This window comes from Strigops habroptila, chromosome Z, assembly GCF_004027225.2.
Source record: "Strigops habroptila isolate Jane chromosome Z, bStrHab1.2.pri, whole genome shotgun sequence".
Lineage (NCBI taxonomy): Eukaryota > Metazoa > Chordata > Aves > Psittaciformes > Psittacidae > Strigops > Strigops habroptila.
In genome coordinates, this window is record NC_044302.2 from 87,363,765 (window position 1) to 87,381,883 (window position 18,119).

An 18,119-nucleotide genomic window follows, 5' to 3' on the forward strand; every position below is an offset into this window, starting at 1 on the left:
AAAGAGAATCAAACATTATGCTGCCTATCTCAAATTTCTAACATGCTGCTTTTAACTTAGATCTAATACTTAGTGTCCGTTGTTTACCAAAACATAAGTGTCATTGGAGAATTCTCACAACTCAAAAAGACGGAAAATTAAATATTAAAAGCGGGTCAACAGATTGAGCCTTTCTCCTAAAAATGTATGTCCTATTTTGCCCTTAAATCATAAAATGTCTTAATTATTGAAGAGACATTTTAGAATTTGGGCAAAATTCTAGGTGTATACATTTTTCATTGTTTGGTTTTTTATGATTTATGGCACAAAGTAAATTATTAGAAGTAATAGTCTTTTCTTATACCTTTTTTTTTGTTTTGGTAGTTCTCACTTTACAGAATCAAAAGAACATCTGTCACAGTGTCTCAGCATCTAAGGGCTAAATCCATTCCAACATCAAAATCTAAGTAAACAAGACCAAGACAGGAGGGCTTCCCTATAACCTAGAGCAAGAAACATATTTCTTCATCACTGGGATACAAGTGACCCATTAATTCAATTTTTATGGAAAGAAACTTACCCCTGAGTCTCTTCTCTGAGGTTTTCCTATTTCCAAGGTCTCCACTATGCTTTTGTGATGTCAACACCGTAGGAACTGTTCTGGAAATCTCTTAGATGGAACCTGTGCATCAGGAGAGTCTCATCTGCTATTTTCTTGGCATGGAGAAGGAATTTATATAGCACTCAGGGGCAGTTTTGCTATTGTAGGTAATGCCTATACAGTCACCCACCTGCTACTTCTATCAATATTTTTTGCTCATATTTGCCCTCTTTACTTGCTTTATCATAAAAAATCCTTACTTGAATAGATAAACTCATTAATCACTTGTGTGTAAAAGGCAAGGAGGAGTTGGAGTCTGATAAACTACTACCACCATGAATTATTATGTATTTTAACTTCTGGCTACACCTACATAGATATTTTGGTGTATTCTGTCATATGCCCAGGGACTCTGCCCCCTCCTTCATCACATGTACAGTCACTTTCCCATGCACTCCATAACCCCTCATCTAGTGTACAAGAAAAGGCTGAGAGAGAAGGCTGGGTTTGTTCAGCCTGAGCTAATCTTACTTCTATCTTCAGCTACCTAATTGGTTGTTATAGAGAAGATTGAGTTAGACTCTTCTCAGATATGCATGGTGAAAGGACAGGAAATGGGCATAAGTTGCAGCATGGGAAATTCCCATTAGATATATTTTGAAGAAAATCTTTTCATTGAGGGTGATTACATCCTGGAAATTATTATTTTCCAGAAATAATTTGCTGTATGTCTATCATTAGCACACTAGTTCTGTTAGGATACAAGATGCAGATAGACTTCATTAAACACGCCTTCTTTTGAGAAGAAACAGTTAAGTATTTTTCCAGTAACACATCTATAAAACAACAAACCTACAATCCATACATCTGTTTTTGAGAAAACAAGCTACAGATTTTCTTGATTAGATGGAGCTTCCTACAGGAAGCTGGAAGGTCTTACTGAAGTGCATCACAACTGATGTAAGGTAGCCAAGACTTGATGGAAGCATGAATAGATGAAGAGGGGTCACTGAGAGCCAGAATGGCCATTGCCTAACCAGGGAAATATGCCATATTGCTCTATTCATTAACAGTTCTATGAGGGCTTTCTGTCTTGCAGTAGCCCCAGAGAATTTGTGAACTCTGGGCTGAACAGACCAAGCAGGGGAAAGCATTTCCACCAAAGGAGACAGTTATCTTACTGTGAATTCATTATCTTTTCCCTGTCCACTGCACCAATGTAATGCAATTTGCTCAGGCTCAACTCTTCTAGCTTCCTTCCATTCTTGAACTGATTTTAACAAAGCAGTAAAGACTGCAGTGTGATAGGATAAACTGTACTGTGACCATAATATCTACATAATAGATTACATAGTTGACTTTTTGTTTTAAATGACAAGATAGATCCTTAAGAGAGCAAAATTTTCACTGATTTGTTAGCAAACAGCACATTTGCATGTTTTTTTCAGACTATTTTGCTTACTTAATGAAAACAAGAAGAATCCAAACTTTTGCTTCCAGTTAGGTATCTCTATCAGTTAGTTGCAAAAATGAGGTTCAATATTCAGTTTCAAAAAAATTATTCCAGTCAAAGACGAGGAATTGCATTCAAGACACAGCTTTATACAAGATCTGGCATTTGGTAACTTGTCCTCCAGCTTTTCTTTGGTCACAGCAACTGCCAAAAGGAGAAGTCAGAGTGCCTTTGGATAAGCATGCTAACACACTCATTTTCTTCCAGATAACTTCTTCAAATTGACCCTTAGGGGACAACTACTTCTGGGGAAAAAAAAAAAAAAAGATCTTCTGGCATCCAGCAGCTTCTAAATTTATTACAGTAGTTAAAAACCTAAAATAAGTCTAATTGGCACTGTCTTCGTAGGTGATAAACAATAACATCCTACACTGCAAGGTGGAACACATACTATACAGAGGAATTTGAGCACTAAGTAGACCATGTCTCAAACTACTGTATCAAATAAATATACATTTCCCGTTCCCATAGGGTTCAGAACTAGCTGTGTGCTCCAAAGGGATGCCAGCAGTGACAGAGCATAGAGCATACAGGCAAAGGAAAGATATCCCATCTTCATCCTAGTTTTCTCTACAGTATTCGAAACCATTGGTCATGCACACATGGTGTAACCCAAGTGCCTTAACTTTGCTTTTCCTGGTTGGTGATGGGAAATAGAGAATTATACGCTTTTGCATTCTCCCAGATCAGTTGAAACTGTTTTCCATGTTCTACATCATGACAAGGTTGATTTCACAGCTTAAATATAACCAGGTATTAGTTTATGAGATGAGAAGACTAAGTACGGAGAATTTCACCTCAAATGAGAATTGGCCAGGTTGGGCAGAGTCTTGGGTGACATGGCTTAGTGTCTGGCGTCCCTGTCCGTGGCAGGGGGGTTGGACCTAGATGGTCTTAAAGACGTTTCCAACCCTAACTATTTTATGATTCTATGATTCTATGTTTTCTGATCATAATTGAAGAAACACCCTTGAAAAGTGATTTAAAGAGTATATATTTACTGTTTGGCTACTATCTTTGGTTCTATTCTGGGAACAATATGGAGACAGCTGCAGAATGTCTATGTCCCTCTTAAAGGTTTCTGTGACACATAAGAATATATCTAATAAGTTTTATTACTATCATTTTACACTTTCTTAAAGCATATCTTAATGCAGAAATCTTTCAGGACACAAGAGCAGACCTGGTGCATGAACATTTCTGTTGCACTGGGGACCCATTTGTGAACAACAAAGTTTTACCATTCCTTGAAAACAAGTTGCATGGTTAGATCTTCTACAAAGGATTGCATGGGAGTGAAGGAATTATGTTCTGAAAATGAAGAGCAGTTTGAGAAACTGAAGAGGCCTGGGCAGAGAGCTGAAGATGATCCTCTAGGTGTGTAATTTTTTCCTATCGTGCATATTTTTGAACGAACTCACAGTGATCTGGTCTTTATTCAGCCTGTGAACTGTAGCGTCCCTGTTGGTAACATCTCATGCTCTGGACTATAACAAATCTCTCTCCCCACACAGATGACATGACTATGCTTTAGCAGCTGGGAAGGGAGCCTTTTAGCTTAGACACCTTCCAGTCTACTGTCCAGCAACCGCCTTAAAGTATTGCATACTACAGTGCTCACAGAAAAGCGGTATCCTCTATTGCATACATTAAAAAAATCTAACATTTTTTTACGTAAGTAAAGCTCTTCTTTACTTACACCTCTCCTACTTCTGCTGTTCTTGGAAGTGTCTGTCCCAACTCACCTATGCCTCAGGAACAACCAGTTGGAAACATCCTGGTCTACTTAGTAGTACAATCTGTTAATTACTGCCATGATCAGAGCAGAGACTTTCTGCTATTCTTTTGTGCTTGCCTGGAACGGGTACATTCTTATCTCCTGATCAGAAGTATAAACTGGGTGCAGCAAAAGACTAGGTTCGAAAACTACTCTCAAGCCTTAATTTATGTGAGTGGTCTGCAAGGTCACTGTTTCCAAGCCAAAATGCAATTCCCTGATAGAGAGTAATTTATTAGGCTGTTCAAATATAATGAGAGAACTGTTTTCAAAAAGTCAAAGGTTACTTTTCATGCCTATTTTCTCAGCATGGACATAGCTAGCATTAAGTTGTACATGTTATAACATTTTATTTAAAAAAGCTAACATTTGTATGACAATGATAAGATAATAGAGGACAAGGAGATTGTATAAATATGTACCAGTGGAAACACTTCGTCTTTTCTGTGGTTATTTGTTGAAACTGTGCTACGCCTGCTGGATTCTACAGTTTCAGCCATGCAGAATATTGCCCAGAAGACACATACCAAATCAGCCTGTCACATTTTCTTTGGAGGCTCTAGTTTGATGTGAATGAATTTCCTTTGCCACCCCAAAATGCCTCTTGTGCATTTTTATCAAAGTGCTCTAAAGGAATATCAGAAACATCCTCGGAAGATTTTAAAACCTGTAATATTCAGCACTCAACAAACCATCAGTGGGTAAAGAAGGAATGTGGATATCAAGTTTCCTCCTGTAGAGTAAGTGGGAAGTAGTTGAACTGTCCAGAGGCAATGTGGGAGAGTTAGATGGTCAGATCTGCTTGAATGTGCACTCCTGACAGTTCATATTTGGATTTGGTACATACTCAGGAAACCATGGAATCCTCTTCTTATCTTGATCCTTGTAAATTAGACACTGTTCATTCTCTATACTGGCTATGAACGTGTCTCTTCAGTACCTCCTGGCTCCCGTGAACACCAGTCTCACTCTGCCTCTGATGCCTTTTCCCACCAAGCATGTGGAGAACTTTTATTCAGAGGCTTGAGGTAAAACATATCTGTGATTTAGCTGGTGGAAAACCACAAAACAGGAAACTGACAATAAAAGAACCACTTTTCATGCTTGAGAGGTTTTATGAATATGGAAATCAGGATATTTGCATATTTCTTTCCCAGAACTTTCTATAGGATGGAAACAGAACTGGTGACTTGCTAAACTCAGCAAAATGCATTCTCATTTTACAGCTAGAACATTATAAGTTAGGAGAAGAGTTTGATTTCTCTTTTCACTACCCAAGCATTTATTCTGCAGAGGTTAATAGCAAACCTGACTAATGAAATCCCAGTGTATTGCTGTTGTTCTTTAGCATCCTTATTTGATAGAAACGCATTTGAACAACATTCTCAATGATTAATATAGCCACATTATGCCTCTTTCATCTTAGAGAACGCTGATGTATTTTAATTAGGTCAATATATTATGAAGGGCTTAGATCTATAATGAATCATTTAATGATTTTTGCATTAGGTAGCGGTCAGGTTTTTTTGAGGTTAAAAGAAATTTATAGAGATTTCTACACTAGAAATTTTCGGAGGGTGAAAGGGAATATAATTCATTCTCTAAGAACATGATGTAAATTCCATTTTGTTCCAGGCCCCAATACGGTGAGACAAAAAACAAAACACTACCTTCTGGTGCAATATAAGCAATGTTGTACATGAGTACAGCTGAATGCTTCTGTCAGCAAAATAAGTTTATTTTCAAATACTGCCACGCAACCATCTACCTTTTTTTTCTGTCTGCATATAGCCAGGACAGGACAACTGCATTTTGGCATGTAAGGGCTGGTATTCAGAAATGCAGCTTCCATTTATCTTAGTGCAATCAGGAGACTCTTAGTACTTTGAAGGTCAGTATGCTTACAAAAACACCAAAACAGAGATGAGAACGTATATGTCTAACTTTAGAAACCTGCATATGCAATTTTGGCCTTCCCTTAGCAGACAGCTTGCAGCAATTTTAGATGGTATCACCATTTATATTTAAGTTCCTCCCCTTAAAATAAAAGGCCAACACCTTTTTGAGGTTCATGCTGTGATAAAACACTAATAAAAGAATCTATTCAAAATAACACTGCCAACGCAGAAACATTTCCCTCCATCATGGCAATTCGTATTTCCATATATAAAGCCAAGTTCTGCTATTTTTAATCTACTGCTAGGAAGCCACACTAGGCATTAAGCAAGGAAACACCATGGTTCCATGAGCCAGTGTTTTTTACATTAGTGTGGACCTGTCAAAACAATGCCGAATCTATTCCTCTGGCAGAAACACCCTGCACAATCATGGCCTAAGAAAGGCTGCAACTGAATATCTGTCTGTTTGGCAAATTCATCCCACTCCTTGTGAACGTCATAATATGCTACTTAATTGTGAGAGCAAACAAAATTTCTTTAATATTGCTCATATAGGAAAGAAGGAGGGCAGCAAGCCAGGAAGCTGGGAATTAGTCACGAGAAAAACGAACAAAAAAAGGAGGAAGAGGACAATTAACGACAAGGGGCTTCCTCCTAAATCTGATGTCCCCACCCAGAACCGCTTCGCGGTTCTGCAGGGGGCTAATAAGAAAGCATCCACCACACCTAATGAGCACCCTGCTGATGCACCAGTAAAGAGGATCGCTACTGGTGCCTCCAGGAAAAAGCGAAGGGTCATAGTAGTAGGGAACTCTACTTTGAAAGGCACAGAGGCGCTCATCTGCCGGCCTGATCCAGTCTCGAGGGAAGTGTGTTGCCTGCTGGGGGCTCGGATCGGGGATGTTGCTGAGAGGCTGCCTGCTCTAGTAGGTCCTGCTGACTATTACCCCCTCCTAGTGGTCCATGTGGGTGCTAGAGATATAGATAGCAGTAGCCTGGAGAACATTAAGAAGGACTACAGAGCCCTGGGAGAGGTGGTTAGGGGCTCTGGAGCTCAGATAGTTTTTTCATTGATTCTTCAGGGCAAAGGGGAGGACCTTAAAAAAGCTAGGCGTGTCTGGCAGGTTAATAAATGGTTAGAATGCTGGTGCCATAGTCAGGGGTTTGGCTATTTAGAACATGGGGCTCCATTTGGGAGGCCAGATCTACTGGAGGCTGGTGGAGCTGGTCTGACAAAGAAGGGGAAGAGCTGTTTTGGTAGGAGGCTTGCCAGGCTGGTCAGGAAAGCTTTAAACTAGATGTGTTGGAGGAGGGGAGCATTGATCCATCCCAACATTCCTGGTCAGTTGCGAGCACCTGTAATAAGTGCTTGGAGCGATGTAGAGGTGTTCCAGCTGCCCCAGCCATTGAGTCGGCTTCATCTGGAGCTCGGCTAAGGTGCCTCTATACAAACGCCTGTAGTATGGGGAACAAGCAAGAGGAATTAGAGATGTGTGCAAGGCTACGGGAATATGATGTCATTGGTATCACAGAAACATGGTGGGATGGCTCCTATGACTGGAGTGTCAGAATGGAAGGTTACAGGCTGTTTAGAAAAGACAGGCCAGGCAGACGGGGAGGGGGTGTTGCTATCTATGTCAGTGATAGGCTAGAGAGTATGGAACTCTGTCTGGGGACGGGTGATGAGGTAACAGAGTGTTTGTGGGTCAGGATCAAAGGGAAAACAGGAACAGGGGACATTACAGTGGGGATCTGTTACAGGCCGCCTGATCAAGAGGACTCTGTGGATGAAGCGCTCTGCAGACAGATAGGAGCAGCCTCACGCTCGCAGGCCCTGGTCCTCATGGGGGACTTCAACTATCCTGTCATCTGTTGGAGGGATGGTACGGCCCAGCACAAGCAATCCAGGAGGTTCCTCGATTGTGTGGAAGACAACTTCCTCTTTCAAGCAGTAGAGGAGCCGACAAGGAGAGGTGCCATGCTGGACCTTGTGCTCACCAACAGGGAGGGACTGGTTGGAAATGTGATGCTCCAGGGCAGCCTTGGCTCTAGTGATCACGAGATGGTTGAGTTTGAGATCCTCAGGACGGTGAGAAGAGCGTGCAGCAAGCTCACTGCCTTGGACTTCAAGAAAGCAGACTTTGGCCTCTTCAGGAACCTCCTTAGTAAGGTTTCATGGGATACAGTCCTAGAGGGCAGGGGGGCCCAAGACTGCTGGTCGGTATTCAAGGATCACCTGCTACGTGCTCAAGAGTGTTGCATCCCGACTAGAAGAAAGTGCAGCAGGAGGGCCAGGAGACCTCCATGGATGCACAAGGAGCTGCTGAGGAAACTTAGAGGGAAAAAAGAAGCTTATAGAAGGTGGAAGCGAGGACAGGCGGCCTGGGAAGAATACAGGAGCATTGCCCGAGAAGCTAGGGACCAGGTTAGGAAAGCTAAGGCCCAGCTAGAATTAAGTTTGGCAAGGGATGTAAAAGATAACAGGAAAGGATTCTATAGATACGTAGCAAATAAAAGACAGACTAGGGACAATGTGGGCCCTCTCCAGAAGCTATCAGGAGAACTGGCTACCATGGATTTGGAGAAGGCTGAGGTTCTTAATGACTTCTTTGCCTCAGTCTTCACCAGCAAATGCTCTGACCACACAACCCAAGTCTTGGAAAGCAAATGCAGGGACTGTGAGAATGAAGACCTTAGGCCCACTGTAGGAGAGGATCAGGTTCGAGACCATCTTAAGAACCTGAACGTGCACAAGTCCATGGGACCTGATGAAATCCATCCACGGGTCCTGAAGGAGCTGGAGAAGAAAGTTGCTAAGCCACTGTCCATCATATTCGAAAAATCCTGGCAGTCAGGTGAAGTTCCCGATGACTGGAAGAAGGGTAATATAACCCCCATTTTCAAGAAGGGGAAGGTGGAAGACCCGGGAAACTACAGACCAGTCAGTCTCACCTCTGTGCCTAGCAAAATCTTGGAACAGTTTCTCCTGGAAAACATGCTAAGGCACATGAAAAACAACGAGGTGGTTGGTGACAGCCAACATGGCTTCACTAAGGGGAAATCCTGCCTGACCAATTTGGTGGCCTTCTATGATGGAGCCACGGAACTGATGGACAGCGGCAGAGCAGTTGATGTCATCTACCTGGACTTGTGCAAAGCATTTGACACTGTCCCACATGACATCCTTGTCTCTAAATTGGAGAGACATCAATTTGATAGATGGACCACTCGGTGGATAAAAAACTGGCTTGATGGCCATACGCAAAGAGTTGTGGTAAATGGCTCGGTGTCCAGTTGGAAACCTGTAACGAGTGGTGTCCCTCAGGGATCGGTGTTGGGACTGGTTCTGTTCAACATCTTTGTCGGTGACATGGACAGTGGGATTGAGTGCACCCTCAGCAAGTTTGCCGACGACACCAAGCTGTGTGGTTCGGTTGATACGCTGGAGGGAAGGGATGCCATCCAGAGGGACCTTGACATGCTTGTGAGGTGGGCCGATGCGAACCTTATGAAGTTTAACCAAGCCAAGTGCAAGGTCCTACACCTGGGTCGGGGCAATCCCAGGCACTGCTACAGGTTGGGCGGAGAAGAGATTCAGAGCAGCCCTGCAGAAAAGGACTTGGGGGTGTTGGTTGACGAGAAGCTTAACATGAGCCGGCAGTGTGCGCTTGCAGCCCAGAAAGCCAACCGTATCCTGGGCTGCATCAAAAGAAGCGTGACCAGCTGGTCGAAGGAGGTGATCCTGCCCCTCTACTCTGCTCTTGTGAGACCCCACTTGGAGTACTGCGTACAGTTCTGGTGTCCTCAACATAAAAAGGACATGGAGCTGTTGGAGCGAGTCCAGAGGAGGGCCACGAGGATGATCAGAGGGCTGGAGCACCTCCCATATGAAGACAGGCTGAGAGAGTTGGGGCTGTTCAGCCTGGAGAAGAGAAGGCTGCGTGGAGACCTCATAGCAGCCTTCCAGTATCTGAAGGGGGTCTACAAGGATGCTGGGGAGGGACTCTTCCTTAGGGACTGTAGTGGTAGAACAAGGGGAATGGGTTCAAACTTAAACAGAGGAAGTTTAGATTAGATATAAGGAAGAAGTTCTTTACAGTGAGGGTGGTGAAGCACTGGAATGGGTTGCCCAGGGAGGTTGTGGATGCTCCATCCCTGGTGGTGTTCAAGGCCAGGTTGGACAGAGCCTTGCACCACGTGGTTTAGGGCAAGGTGTCCCTGCCCATGGCAGGGGGTTTGGAACTAGATGATCTTAAGGTCCTTTCCAACCCTTACGATTCTATGATTCTATGATTCTATGAATATTGAGCAACAGTCAATTTGCCGAAAATTGTTTTGAATATGATTTAGAGTGTGTTAGCATTTAGTCACATAGATAAATGTGACTAAAATTCCACTTTTTTATTTCTATTTTTTCTATAGTGCTTTTCTGTCGTAAGTGATGGGTCTCTGGGGGCTTCTTGGAGTTGAGCTATTTTTCAACAATCGAATGTGGGGAAACAGCAGCATTCACTGAGCACGTGCTGCTCTGTTCTAGCACTGTGAATGGTGTACAAGGACACAACACCCAAGCAGCTTATGGTGACTTACCTTATTCTAGACTTTCATATATTTATGTAACATGAAGATCTATAATTTCTTCAAAAAATATTTGCAATTATAGTTATGGAAACTATTTTCTGAAAGGGTTTCTCTAGGTTCTGTTTCACACTTCGTGTTTTCCAAAGTCGTAAGAATCTGAAGTGTGATTCATCTAAAGATATTGTAGGAGTTTTCTGTAATATTCCTATAAATCTTTGACCAATGGAAAGACTTATCAAAGAAATTTTCAGATTACTCTGTTACCTAGGAAGCTAAATTCATGTAGATTATGTGACACACACCTGTGCTTGTTCTGCAACTGGTATTACTGCAAGTGTACACAGCACTGACACCTTGCCCTTTCTGAGAAGTATCCAACCCATTCAGGTACTCTCACTCTCCTCTTGGGCTGTGTGATTCAGGACACTTATATACTGCTAGTGATTCTTCCCATTCTTGATTAGTTTTATGACTGAACAAAAGCTGTCTTTCTCTTCTTTCCCCCCATTAAAAAAACCCCAAAACAATAAACAAACAGAAAACTTGGGTTTTGTTTGCTACCTGCCTTTATGAAATCAGTTGGCTTCTGCAGCTGTGGTTGGAAAATCGTAGAATCATAGAATAGTTGGGCTGGAAGTTACCTGTAAAGCTCATCTAGCCCATTCCCCCTGCAATTGGCATGGATATGTTCACCTAGACATGGTTGCTCCAGCCTGACCTTGAATGTTTCCAGGGATGGGACATCTACCACCTCTCTGGGCAACCTGTTCCAGTGTTTCATCACCTTCATTGTAGAAAAACTTCTTCCTTGCATCTAATCTGAATCTATCCTCTTTTAGTTTAAAACTGTTACCCCTTGTCCTATCGCTACAAAATCTGTGAATAGGCTTTGAAAACTCGGAAATCCTTGAGGTTCTGACACTGAAACTGCCTAGTTATTTCCTATGCAGGACCAGAATCCTTATTTTGCCAAGAGTCAACATTTAATAGAATTTAATATTTTAAACAATGTAATTAAATTAAACCCTGTCACGGAAAAGTGCTCAATACAGCAACAACTTGGCGGAAGTGGGCAATTGTTTTAAGAAATTCACTCACCAGTAAGAAAACTTTCTTCTACATTATCCACTTAGCCTGGCTAATATCACATGAAACCGTGACATTTACTGAGGTAGTTCCAGAATTGTGCTAGAAATAATGCTGAACTGGCAAGCAAGCTTGAGGGTTATGACTTTTAATGACTATCTTCCTTCTACTGCATATCATATCTTCTGCTATGATGACAGAAAGTATTAAGACCCATTTTTTTGGCTCTGTAACCATTAGTTTTGATGCATTTCTTTGGCATCTGAGTTCTCTGTGGGCTTTATTGTGCCTGCGTTCAGCTTCACAATGTTGAAAGAGATTTTCAAGTTTTGGGGGTTGGAACTAGATGATCTTAAGGTCCTTTCCAACCCTAACTATTCTATGATTCTATGATTCTAAAAACCACAAAACAAATGCAAATTTCTTACCAGGTGGATTTTCCCAAACTGAGTTCTCACAGCTCTGATTTTTAATACCGTATTATTTCCCTGCAGAAATATTATGGATTATTCTATTAAACAAATTCAAAGGTGATGATGAATTGTGCCATGTACAGCCACCCTCATCACCCTATAGAGAACTTTGCACTGCCATCATTAACCTCCTTCCAGCAACAACTCTTTGGCTGCAACATGCTGAGACACGGTTCAAATCACCTAGTGGCTTTCCTTCATTCTGTGCTTGGGAAGTCATGCATATTTAGTGGCTTTTTTAACACACACAGTGGATGTGAACCCCTGTTTTTCACCATGTAGGCTGCTCTGGCTTTACAGCAGCCTGTCCCAAACATATGGTACTATGCATAAACCTTTGTCATGGCAGCAGCACTTTCTGAAACTGATGGCCTAAACAACTTGGATTGAGCCTAATGAACTGGCTAATCTGCTTCTAAGCTCCAAAACTGAAGAGTTTATTTGTCTAAGCACTGTCGAGGTCAAAGGGAAAATTAACCAATCCTTGGAGAAATAACCCCTGAAAGACTTCTGCTGCTTGTTTTTTAATCTTGTCCTCCTCCACTCCAGAAAAAAACACAAGTATCCTGTCTTCATTAGAAGAGCCATATAAAATGCTCACTATCCAAACAGACAATGGGTGAGTTCTCAAAAATTAAGGCAGATGAATACTTGTGTGCTATTGCAGCCTCACAGAGCAGTGGCTTCTTCAAGCAAAACAAAACAACTTCAATTGCAGTCAATGTTAGGCTGGGCCATGGGAAAGTTTAACTGCCTGGAAAGTAGACAAACTAAACTCTTTGAAGCCAATCAAATTCCTGTTAAATATAAATAATAAAAAATATAAATCTATAGTATAAAAACAACTCTTGCAAGTCTCAGAAGTACAGTAAAGACAATAGTCCTTCCTCCCTGCTCCAGGGGCTCTCCTGCAATGCCCTGGTTTCCCAGCCAGACCGCCCATGTCTCCAGATATTGGCAATCTCCAAATGGCTGTCTTATAAGTCTTCATGGGTCTGTCTAATACTACACGTGTTTTGCAATGTTCACCTGATCCTTTGGGCCTCTGTTTGAGTGTAATGGTAAACATCAGATTCAAATACCAGCCAAGGAGATTTTACCTTCTTCTGCTTTGGCATATTCTGCCCACAAACCCCAAACAGATCTGAATGTCAGTGTTCCCTAAACATAACACTGGATACAAACTAGGAGTAGACATGATCCTTTTAAACCATAGATCCTGAAGAAGGTTGCTTCCTGCCCATCTCTCCCCGCTGAGAACACAGAGAAAGCAGTAGATTCGCTGTGAGAAAGAGCTGTAAGCATAATTTCAGTCACGATTTTCCTACTTTGTTTTTAGAAAATCAAACAGAAGTTATGAATCTAAATGGCATCGTCTCAAAAGAAGATTGCAGAGTACCAAAGATATCTAGGTATACCTATGCTCCCAAAAGAGTGATTAATGTTGGTGTCCTTGATGGCAGCTTATTGTTGCCTCAGCAATGAAGAAGAGGATATAGACTATTTACCCACACATAGTTGGGCTTTAATTTTTTCCTTTATTAATTTTTCATTATCTCATCTTGGAAGAGTATGATAATATCCTTTCACCCCAAATATGCAAATAACAATAACTGCTTGAAGGACCTTTTAATGCTATATGCATATTATATTTGTATGAACATGCATATATTTAGAATATGGCCTCAAAAAATGTCCCACCCTTTTGTCATAAACCTGAAGTGGAGACAAATTGAGGCTTTGAAAATTAACTGGGAGAAGTTAGAGTTACTTGAGATCTGTCAACAGAGAAAATCATAATGAAGTTTATGCAGGCAAAGGTAATCTGGAATCTTAATACTAGAGAAAAAAGCTGTAAAATCTACTGGACACAAAAAGCTATTGTACATGAACCAGAAGCTTTGGGAAAAATTGTGGAGACATGTCCAGCCTACATTTTCTACAGCCTCTCAGGACAACGTCTAACCGTTATATTTTTAAAAGGTTAGGAAAGACCTTTATAGAGACATGGGACAGACTGGCTACTTGAAGAAGATTCAACTGTATCAGAAGGTAGTACCTCAAGAAACTTCTACCATGTTTCCAAGACAGTTTTGGATAAGGATCATAAAGAAATCTAATCATTTTCTTCAGTTCTTTGGAACCTTTTCATCAATCCAAAAAGAAATTCTAACCCTCTTCCATTTCCGCAATATCTGGTCACTAAGACAGTAGGGATCATTTTCATCATTATTTTGTCAACATTACATTTCAACTTGAATATCTTAAACAAGACACTAGCAAAGATATGAATCCTTGTCTTAGATGATGCAAGCAGAAAGGGGGGAAACCTAGTATATAACATCCTTGTCTCTGAAGTGGAGATGCATGGGTTTGATGGATGGACCACTCAGTGGATAAAAAATTGTCTGGATGGTCACACTCAAAGAGTTGTGATCAATTGCCCAATGTCCAAGTGGAATTCAGTGATAAGTGGCATTCCTCAGAGGTTGGTACTGTGATCAGTGCTGTTTAACATCTTTGTTGGCAACATGGACAGTGATACTGATGCATCCTCAGCAAGTTTGCTGATGACACCAAGCTGATTAGTGCAGTCAACACGCTGGAGGGCAGGGATGCCATCCAGAGGGATCTTGGCATGCTGGAGAGCCTGGCCAATGCAATTGTTATGAAGTCCAATAAGGCCAAGGGCAATGTCCTGTACCTGGATTGGGGCAATCCAAAGCACAAATACAGGCTGGGCAGAGAATGAATTGAGAGCAGCCCTGAGGAGAAGGATTTCGGAGTGCTGATTGATGAGAAGCTCAACATGAGCTGGCAGTGTGAACTTGCAGCCCAGAAGGCCAATCATGTCCTAGGCTGCACCAAAAGGACCGTGGCCAGCAGGTCGAGAGAGGTGATTCTCCCTCTCTGCTCTCATGAGACCCCAGCTTCAGCACTGCATTCAGCTCTGGGACCCCCAACACAAGAGGGACGTGGACCTATAGAAGTGAGTCCAGAGGAGGCCATGAAAATGAGAAGAGGGCTCGAGCACCTCTGCTATGAAGACAAGCTGAGAGAGTAGGGGTTGTTCAGCCTGGAGAAGAGAAGGTTCCAGGCAGGTTGAATTATTACTGTACTGAAATATGGTACTGATCTCACAGGAAGATCATGAAGTTTGGAGTTAGGCTATCCATTTTTATAACTCTGATAAAACCAGCTTCCTGATATTGAATATAACGCAATCTCAGAATAATACAAGCACTTTGAAATTTGTTCACATTGCACCGTACAACATAAAATATGATTCTGCAGCTGGATGTCTATTTTCCTTGATTTTTTTCTGCATCACAGGGATACTATATAATTTCTAACTTCTTTAGGACTTTGGTCGATGTTGTGGCAAAGATAAGTGTATACTTTTGTCTACATTTTATGTCTGTGCTCTGGTCAAGTGACAGAGGTAACACCAGACCGCCATTTGCAAACCACTACTGCGGAGTGATTGGTCTGATCTTGCAATTCTAACATTGGCAGTGGTTGCAAACAGACTTTTCTATATCAGGCACACATAATATTTCTAAATAGTTTTTTGTTACCACTAGTCTGTATTTACTGGAAAGCAAGAGTTCATTATAAAAAGGGAGAGAATGAAGTAATTTACGCTTTAGAGAAATTTGGTTTGAAACAGATTAGGGCTGTAACCAATTTCCCCTCACCCCGATGGAGTTTTTTTGTCTCCTTCCGTTACCATCCTCATCACCCTTAACACCTCACCAGTCTCAGGTCTACCCTTCACTAGTTTACCAATTGGAGAAGCCTGGCTACTTCTGCACCAGGTTTACATTTTCAGACCTTCCTACTGCAGTGGTTTGGTTGCTGGCTGTAATGCTGTCCTGGGATCTGACAGCTTTTCAGAAGTTTGACAGTTCAAACACCCATCATATATGCACACAGAGCATCATCCCTCTAGTGCATACACTGTGAGGTTTAGTGAGGCCCATTTCAGTCACACTGTCTGCAACAGATATCAATCAGCTGTTCTGGAATAGCAAACAGACTGTTCTGGAGAGCACCTATCAACAAAACTGACTAGAAGAGCTGATAAAAAGGAATGGAAAATTCCATGAGTTTTTTGTTTGGTTTTTTTTTTTTTGTTTGTTTTTTTTGGGGGGCTTTTTTCTTGGTTTTTTTTTTTGTTTGGTTTTTTTTGGGGTTTTTTTGGGGTTGGTGTTTTTTTTTTCTTTGGTTTTTTGTTTTGTTTTGTTTTTAATTTTTTTTGTTTTTTTTTTTTTCTTTTTTCATCTGATCTTTCAGAATGTAGTAAAAAAGTAATTGCACAGGCACAGTATGTATAAACTTTCCAGCCAACTTTAAACAGGTTCTCACAGGACTGTTATTTGCCTTATACCTGCAGGAAATATTTCTGTTCCGTGTTTCTATGTAATTCACCTATGGGGCAGAACTAAAAATAGTTATCAAAGACAGTTTGTTAAGGGAAAAGTGATTTATTCAGCCTTATCCCTGAGAGTTCATATGCAGCAGAAGTAACCATTTCTGCTCTTTTTTTCCCAACAGAAATAATTCAGTTACCTCTCAACTGTCCACTCACTAGATAATTCTATATAAACAAAAATAACTTTTTGGAGAGACCTCATCTACAAGATCTTGATCTTTGAGGTGAAGCTTCACAATGACATGAAGAAGCTGAAGAGACCCATTTATACAAAAGCATGCATAACAAACCATTAAACTATAATTTTATCTGAAAACTGAGGGCACATCTTAACCGTTGACAGCAGCATTGTCTGGAGTGGCCAAAGCCAGTATTAAAAATGATAGTACATATAGAAAAAGTGGCCTAATTTCAACAAGAGATTCATATGGAGCAAGGTTATAAATGAGTCAGCACTGAACTCCATATACTTGGTTCACAAGTATCTGTGAAAGAACATTTTACATAAAATACAGTGCAATTAGCTAAGATTACTTGGGTGTAAACAACTTTAATGTGGCCATGATTTCCTCCAATGTCATTCCTTTTCTCCTCTGTCCTGATTTTCAGCTGTCCTGGTTTAACCCCAGACAGCAAATAAGCACCATACAGCCACTCACTCGTTCCCCCCCTGTTGGAATCGGGGAGAGAATTGGAAACTTAAAACTCATGACTTGAGATAATGACAGTTTAATAGGTAGAGCAAAAGCCATATGCACAAGCAAAGCAAAACAAGGAATTCATTCACCGATTCCTATAGTCAGGCAGGTATTCAGCCACTTCCAGGAGAGCAGGGCTCCATCATATGTAATGCTTACTTGGGAAAACAAATGTCATCACTCTGAATGTCCTCCCTTCCTTCTTCTTCCCACACCTTCTTATTGCTGAGCATGACACCGTGTGGTATGGGATATCCCTTGGGTCAGTTGGGGTCAGCTGTCCTGGCTGAATCCCCTCCCAACTTCTTGTGCACTCCCAGATCACTTGGTGGTGGGGTGGGATGAGGAGCAGAAAACTGCTCAGCTCACTGCTTAACAAGAACATACTTGTATTATCAACACTGTTTTCAGCATAAACCCAAAACATAGTCCCATACTAGCTACTATGAAGAAATTTAACTCTACTCCGACCAAAACCAGCAGATCAGCACTGATACAGAATCAAAGCAAGAAATATTCTCACTGGTGTAAACGTATAGTTGGTGGCACTTCTAACCACTGAAATTTTCTGCTTTCAAGGCCCCCATGTTTCAAGAGACCTTTATTTTCTAGTGGAAAATCTCCAAACACTTTCGCATTCAATAAAACATGCTTCAACAAAGAATGAGCACAGCCTGAGCCAGCTTTCCATCATTTTTGCTTGTAATTGTTTAAGAAATTATCGTGTGGTAAACATTAAGCATCCACTTTTGCTCTTAAAATCAAACCAAATCATCTTGAAGACATTTTCTTGGCTCAAGAAAGTTTAGGCCACCAAGCGTGTTCTGGGTTAGAAGCAGAGACTATAAAATGGCCTTTCATTTGGCTGGGATGGTAAAGGCTAACACCATTCAACAGTACAGCCTATCAAGAATTTTTCTTATATTAATTCTCTGGCAAAAAAGCAGCTGTATTATTCATAACTGAACTAATCTTGTGTTTACTAGGTTTGGTTTCAGACTCAAGTATATATTAATAGTGAAACTTTATTGAAGAACTTAGTTTTAGAGACATTTATATTATTCAGAATAAATGAAAA